The sequence below is a fragment of the Lichenostomus cassidix genome, chromosome 3 (genome assembly GCF_008360975.1).
Source record: "Lichenostomus cassidix isolate B80296 chromosome 3, HeHo_3.0, whole genome shotgun sequence".
Taxonomy (NCBI): Eukaryota; Metazoa; Chordata; class Aves; order Passeriformes; family Meliphagidae; genus Lichenostomus; species Lichenostomus cassidix.
Window position 1 is genome coordinate 45,626,310 of NC_139483.1, and position 7,152 is coordinate 45,633,461.

Sequence of the window (7,152 nt, forward strand, 5' to 3'; positions counted from 1 at the left end):
ATGTAGTATTTTCTCTTTGGTATTGTCCCTACTAATAGTCAGGCCTAAATTATTTTACAGTGATTGTAAGATGCACATATCCCACTTCTCTTCAGTTTACTAACTCACTATGTACTTCCTCAGAACTGACTATTTACTCACTATTTTCTTTTTACCCAACTTTTAGATTTGCTGGGACTTCATAGGTTCTCAGTTTTCAAATGGTACCTTTTTCAGTCTTGCTTCCTTCTCCCTTTGGTTTTCTTCATTATAATTTCCTGTGTTTTCCAAGAGTTGATTTGTAGTCATGGCTATTCATGCCACTATATTTTCCACTGTGCAGAAAATATCCATACTGTAGTGCTATTCCCAATTACAACCAAGTGTTGAATCCTGTGGTGAATTAAATCAATGGACAAGCTCTCAGGAGAGAATCATGCTGTAAGGAAAACTGTCAAAAATGCATTATATGTGTGTGCTATCTTTATTAGCCTCCCATCCAGTCCCTACCTTACTGTTTTGCTATTTAAAGTGTGACAACGTTACAGTGCTATAAGTGCTATCAGATATCTTTTTCATAATTCATTAAATTAAAAAACCCAAAGTAGATCAGCTGCATGCCATTGCTCAGCATTACTGTTTACTTCCAAATCCTAGGGCTTTCTAAGCACCAAATGGAAACTGGTCCCAGCCCCAAACATTTTACACAATGATATTACTCAACTGTCTTTCTTAAGTATCAAAAGAAAAGCAAAGACATTTAATTTCTTTGAACAGATAATCTGCTAAGGCACTGCACAGAATTTATTAGAATATTAGATTGTTTATCATGTTCTTCAAAACAGAGGATGAGACTGGAAAGAAATTAAGCACAGTAAGTGATACTTGCACCCACTCATTTTACAGCAGTCTTTTCAGTGCTGGATCTAGTACAAAGCTATGTGTTAATGGACTTGTTATTAGCTGTAGATTTCCTCTATGTTGATGTATTCCTTTGCAGGATGGTTTCTTTCTACCAGCATCCACAATTATGTTGGAGGCTTAAATGTTCCAGGTGAAGGAGTTGTCCCATTGTTCCCAATCATTACTGTGTTAAGGAAAGGTATCTTAACAAGACAGCCTCTTTAGCATGGCAGAAGTTCATGCTTGAACTGGCTGCAGTAGTTAGTTTGCCAGAATTTCATTACAGCCCTTGCCAGGGCTTTACAAAATCTGCGACGCTCTTCAGCTGCCCTCACCCACTGGGGCAGTTCAAGCTGAATGGCATCAATGGTGCCAGAACTACGGGAACCAAAAGTCTTTGCTATGTACCCACCACTATAATAGCTTCCATTATTTGGGCTAGGATTAGTTGGAGAAGGCACACAAACATAACTCTTACTTTGTTCTTCAATATATTTACCCAAACTTCTACTCCCTGCAACCAAAGTCTCAGAAGACACATTGACCAGCTGACTGGCCAGGTGGCTAATTGAAGAATTCAATGCAGAAAAGACACCTGAGTTAAGGGAAGTTTTTGAAAGTGTGTAACCTAGTTCTATCCACCTTTCAGGATGTGCTTGTCCATGGATATCCAGAATTAGGCCCCCTGACATCTGTGATTTTGCAGTGGTCAAAAATCCCATATAGTCCTCCCAGGCCTGTTCTGCCTGGGGAATTCCAAAGCAAGCTTCTCCCTTTTCTCTGTTAGCATCCATCTTGAACCGCTGTAGGTGGTTTATGATGATATGTGGGAAGAAGCCACCAGTAACGTCTTTGATTTCTTCAGCAAGAGCCTGAGCCACCTCTATGGTATACCTGTCTTGGTTGGTAGACACTTTGCATTTCTTAGAATTTTGAATACTTCCAGGAGGACACTGATGAGAGAAAATACAAGAGGATGTCTTTGCATCCCAACAGGCAGCCTCTCGATCAGGGATGTCTTTAGGTTCCATTGAGCCACCATGTGGGACAGAGAGAATGAGGTGCATGTTGCCCACTTGATATTCTGTGAAATTATTATGACCAAATACAACATCATTGGTGCCAGTGACTTTCAAAATCAAAGGTAAAATGGAAATGAAGAATAAATACATAATTTTCATTTGCTGCTGGAAGACTCAGCAATATGGAATATATCAGTACCTACAAAAAAACAGAAGATGGATAGATTATAGATTACTTACAGCTGGGAACACATGAGAGACTGTTCAGCTGCTGTTGGCATAATTAGTTAATGATTAACCTATTTTAGTTTTATTCCACGTAGCACAAAGAAGAACACTTATATGAAAAACAGAAATTAACAGGGCATTCAGTATGGCTAGATGTAATGGATGCAAGGGAAATGGTAGGTTACTGGGCCTCTCCCTTGTTTCCCCAGAAAGCACAAACAATATTTGATCATCCTATCTGATTCCAGAGAATCCTCCCAGCAAAATATTTGAAATAATTTTTCCCCACCAAAGCCTCTATTTTTTCACTTTTGAAATGTAAGAAAATTCTAACAAAATTCCATAAAACGTCTGTATGTCATTGACCTGTGTGAAATATCTTTTCATTATGAGCATGGTTACATAAACTAGGGGCTATGTGAGTCCAGACCAGCACTAGGCTTGTGTAAAATAAGGAGACTGATAAAAATTGAGTACCACCAAGCTCTAACTATGCTCCAGACTGAGTCACTTTAAGACCTTTAGGTCTTAAAGTAACTCAGTAGATAGGTGCTAGTGAGTACATTAGGTAGTGACTCTGTTCTCTTTAGTTTGCAAGTCTCCACTCTCTTGAAGTGACCTAAGATATTTTTAAGCCCTCACTACCTATGCCATTTTTGGAATGCTGGAATTCAATAAGATGCTGACAGATCTTCCTGGTTTGAAGACATCTCTGGAAAGATCAGCGTCTTGAGTGTAACTGTTGGGTGGATGGAATACGAACCAGCAAAGTCAGTGAAATGCCAAATAATAAAGAATACTTTTCACTTCCATGAATAGAAAAACCTCCTCAGTTAAGGCCAGATGATGAGTATATAGACACACGTTTGCAGATGAGTCAGGATGCCCTGTTGTCTGTCCTGCCCCTATCATTACATCACCTGCAGAAATGCAGAGGATAAGAGGACAGACAAAGGAGAGAGTAAGAAAGAATTTTTGCAAGAATCTACCCCCAACATCTGGCCTGAGACCGCATATGAGAGCAGCCAGGAATACTGAGAGGGCAGGGGGAACTATGGAAGCACCCCCAATCAGCTGCCTACTCTAAGAAAGGGGGAGGGAAACTTCACCCAAATAATGTTGCAAAATAGTCTTTTCCTACTATGAAGAAGTGCCACTTGATTTTTAGAGATGACCTCTGCTGCCCTCTGAGCTGGTGCACTCCAAGGAGCCTGTACCTGCAAAATAATCATCAGTCTTCCTCTCCTCTTTCTGGGCTGAAAGTCCTGAAAAGTCTGTGAGCTGGAATCAGATCCCTGAGAATCTAATCCACAGTTTTTCTGCTCACAATGGAAGATTTTTTTGTTTCATTTTTAAGCTTTCATTTAAAAGACCCTTTTAGTTGAACTACTGGCTTAAAACAAGATTTTATCCAAGGCCTTGTATGGTTCATGCTTCCCTAAACTTCCCTGAGACACAGACAGAGAACCTGTTAGTTCACTGCTTGCACTGCCAAAAACACAGAGGAAAGGAATGCTGTCAAACATTATTCATAATCCCTTTTCGCAGAAAAACAGACTACACATGCAGACTGTGTAAGTCTAGGAATAGCTTACCTGAGGTGCAGTGGGGTCCCACACCAAGTTAAATCAACAGCACCAACCCCCAGGAGCTCAGCTGCTTACCTGCCCCAGGACTCAGGTTTCTCCATCTCAGGCTCTCATTTAAATATGATGACACAGCTGTTCCTTTCCCACAGCATGCCAAACTGTTTGTGGTCAGCAACAGCAGTTTGCTTGTCCTTTTGCAATTTCTTGTTAATGATTGAATCAAGCTGTTAATGCTACTAGATCATGCCTCAATGATATATGGAGAAAGAGCTCTGTATAATTCCCAAAGTGGAAGAAAGTCACCATGGCACAGCTCAAGCTCTGGACAGACTTTGAGAGTCTGGAGGAACACAGACTGGCTCAAAAAGTTTTCTTTTCATCTGTATGGACAACATACCGATGCTGTCTGGGATGCAGAAGAATGATGTAAAGTCACAGTAATACAGGCTAGAAATGCTATTCTGGTCTTCATCATAGCAAAACACACTCCTCTACAAATAATTATAACTGAAAAGAAAGGGTGCTTAGAGAAGCACAGAAGCATCTGCAGCTAGGAGGAATATGCTAGCAAATTTACCTTCTCCAGCACAAGGGTAAGATTCATGTGCATGATGAAGAAATTAACTGTAACAGCTTCCAAGTTCTCTGTTGATTATAGATATATTTAAGTTATTATGAGGTAAAAAAATATCCACAATAATTTAAACTGGTAGTCATCACTGCGGGACTAGTTTGAAGATTAACCTACAAAGGAAGTGAGAGTTTTGCCTGCCTCTGCACCTTCAAAAATGAAACTGAACTGCTCTTTGCGCTCGGCTGCAGCTGAGGCTCTGTCTAGAGAAGCCTCTAGGGGCCAGGCTGAGCCATACAGCTACAAGGAACAGGGGCTACAGCAGCACCCGGATGTGTTAGTTCACAATGAAAGATCACAAGGGGAAAAAAATATGCAACTGAGATGTTAGACCTTAGCATGCTTTTGTTCTCTATGCTCACATTATGTTTCCAGGGATCAAAACAAACTTGCCACAAGCAGCACAGTCACACTTAAGAAAAGCTCAAAATAGCTAATAATCTAATATAATCAGGAGACAACCACATCAAAACTACGTTACCTAGATAGTCTAGGTTTTTAGTAACTTTACTAACACTATTGATATATTTTCCTGATAAATGAGGAGCTTTTAAAAACATTTCCTCTGCTACTAAATATAGTTTAAGGATGTCATCCTCTAAACTCCTCTCAAGTGTGTTAGAATGTGTTTGTGAGTTTGTTTATGGTATTAAAGCCTGGCTTCTTAGCTAAGGTAAAAAAAACCTGTGAAAATATATAGTCCATAAATAGAAAGCTCAAAAAAAGACAGATAAAGGGTGCACTGAATGTAATGCTGCCACCCATCAGAGAGAAATCAAATTTCTTTTCTAAGAAATTGATTAAATAGTCCAACCAACTTCCAGACTAACTTTTTGAAATAAAAGTGATCCAATTCTTAAGTAGTGAAAACAATATAGTAGCAGTAATAAGAAATTCACTGAAATTTTGGAAAAATTAATATAAATCAGCCACCTAATATACTAATATCACTATAGCTGGTGCTCTGATTGTGAGCTTCAGCAAAGTGCCAGTTTTCATTCTGAGTATTTTAATCTACCCCATGAAGTCACTTCCAGCTGTGCCAGACACTGTACAGAAGGAAGTTTAGTAAAAATCTGTGAGATGTCCGCATCCATTGGAGTGCACAATGATGACAAAATTATTTTTGCTTTACTTGTCTGAGTAAAGGTTAGATGTTTACATCAGACACAGTGATCCCATTTCCTCTCTTTAGAAGAGCTGTGTTGAGAAAGAAGCAGTTCTACAGGTACTTCAGGGTACTTATCTTGGGCACCTATCTCAAATCTCTGGGGTAAATAGGGCTATACTCTGAATGGCTCTTCTTTTTTATTACATGATACAAAATAATTGCCAAGAAAACAAAATGTTTCTGCTATACTTTCTATTTAAAGATCTCTTTAAAATGTATTCTGCAAGTCACTATTACAAACTGCCCAAGGGAAGAAAAAACACACAGTAGAGATTTGGCTTAATAATTTCTGGTTTTACCAGCTCTCCAGATACAGAAGGTACTTGTAAACAAAAAGAATTCTATGTATTACTACAAGTCTTGTAACTAACCATAATATGTTGCTGCTTCCCCATTTCATCTGGTGCCTATGGGAAATAAAACTGCAATACTATAGTATTCTTCAAGGGAATAACTCATCAAAATGTTACCATCTGACTACTTTCTTCCAAGAGATACTGTTGAACTAAAAGATCAGTATATTTAGCCAGTTTTATATCAAGATAGCTCTACTGAAACCAACAAAGCCTTTGACTCATTGTATAAAGTACCTGTTACTTTATAGAAGTTATGAGATGTCATGAGGATGAGTCATACTGGTTCATACATGGCTGAAGATATTTGTAATAAACTGAATGTTGAGGCATGTTGTGATAACTCTTCAATTCCAAAGTATTCATCCTTTAGATAAAGGAACTGAAAAGGAAAATCTGAGCTGGGCAAGAGTTCCGTAGCTCTGGCTTCCTTCAGTGCAACTTCACTGGTTCCAGTGCTTCTGACTCTGAGGCTCACCTTAGCACTATTTTTAACATAATTTTCAGAAAACAGTCCAAAGTATATTTAATTGAATTGTGCATGTGATTTTGAATGATACTGGTACATTACATTGTCTACTCTGATTACTGTTCTTGCCATGAGCACGGGAGTTTGACAGAAAAAGAAATGTCAGAAATTATAGAAGAACACATTCTTCAGAGAAGTGATCCTAATCCAAACAGAATTCTAACTGTGATTGAATTCAAATACTTGTGGAGTGTGTCATATATAGTCAGAATCACAGTGAAAAATTGGCAAAGTAGAATTCAATCAATATTTTCAACATTAAAACATGTTATGCTGTCACTGTGGCCAAGTTATTTCTATGCATTTCTTAGTCGAGAAGTCGTAATTCAGATGTGCTCTTTTCAGAACGCACTGCAGTTAAGCTTTGCTGCCCACAGTCTGGAAACATTGCCCTTCTAGCCCGCTGACTGAGTCACCCCTGGAACCGAGACAAAGTGTCCAAGAACTGTTCAAACTTCAAAATGACAAGTAGGAAAAAAAGTGTTACCTGGTAGATACCAGCCTACATGCATTTCTTCCTGCAATTTTTATTTATGCAAGCACACCCTCACGTTAACTAACAAGAAAAAGAACCTTTATCCCATAACTGCAAGTTTGACCATCCGTTCTTACATTACCGCAGGGCTTCGGTGCTGTGACACGTGTCACTCACTCGATCCTCTGCAGTCAGTGATTTCAGCGTGTTTAATGTTTATACGTGTCGCGTTCGTTGTTGTTATCCCCGCGCTGTGTCAAGCCGCCCGCCGC

The 7,152-nt window shown here is 39.1% G+C and overlaps 1 long non-coding RNA gene across 1 annotated transcript; it reads right to left on the minus strand.

Annotated features, from left to right (window-relative positions):
• Nucleotides 1-782: 782 nt before the first annotated feature.
• Nucleotides 783-7,152, minus strand: LOC146439617 (uncharacterized). The gene is made up of 2 exons (XR_014850855.1): nt 7,018-7,152; nt 783-2,103 (listed from the first exon to the last, which is right to left on the minus strand). It is a non-coding gene; the product is annotated as an uncharacterized LOC146439617 (long non-coding RNA).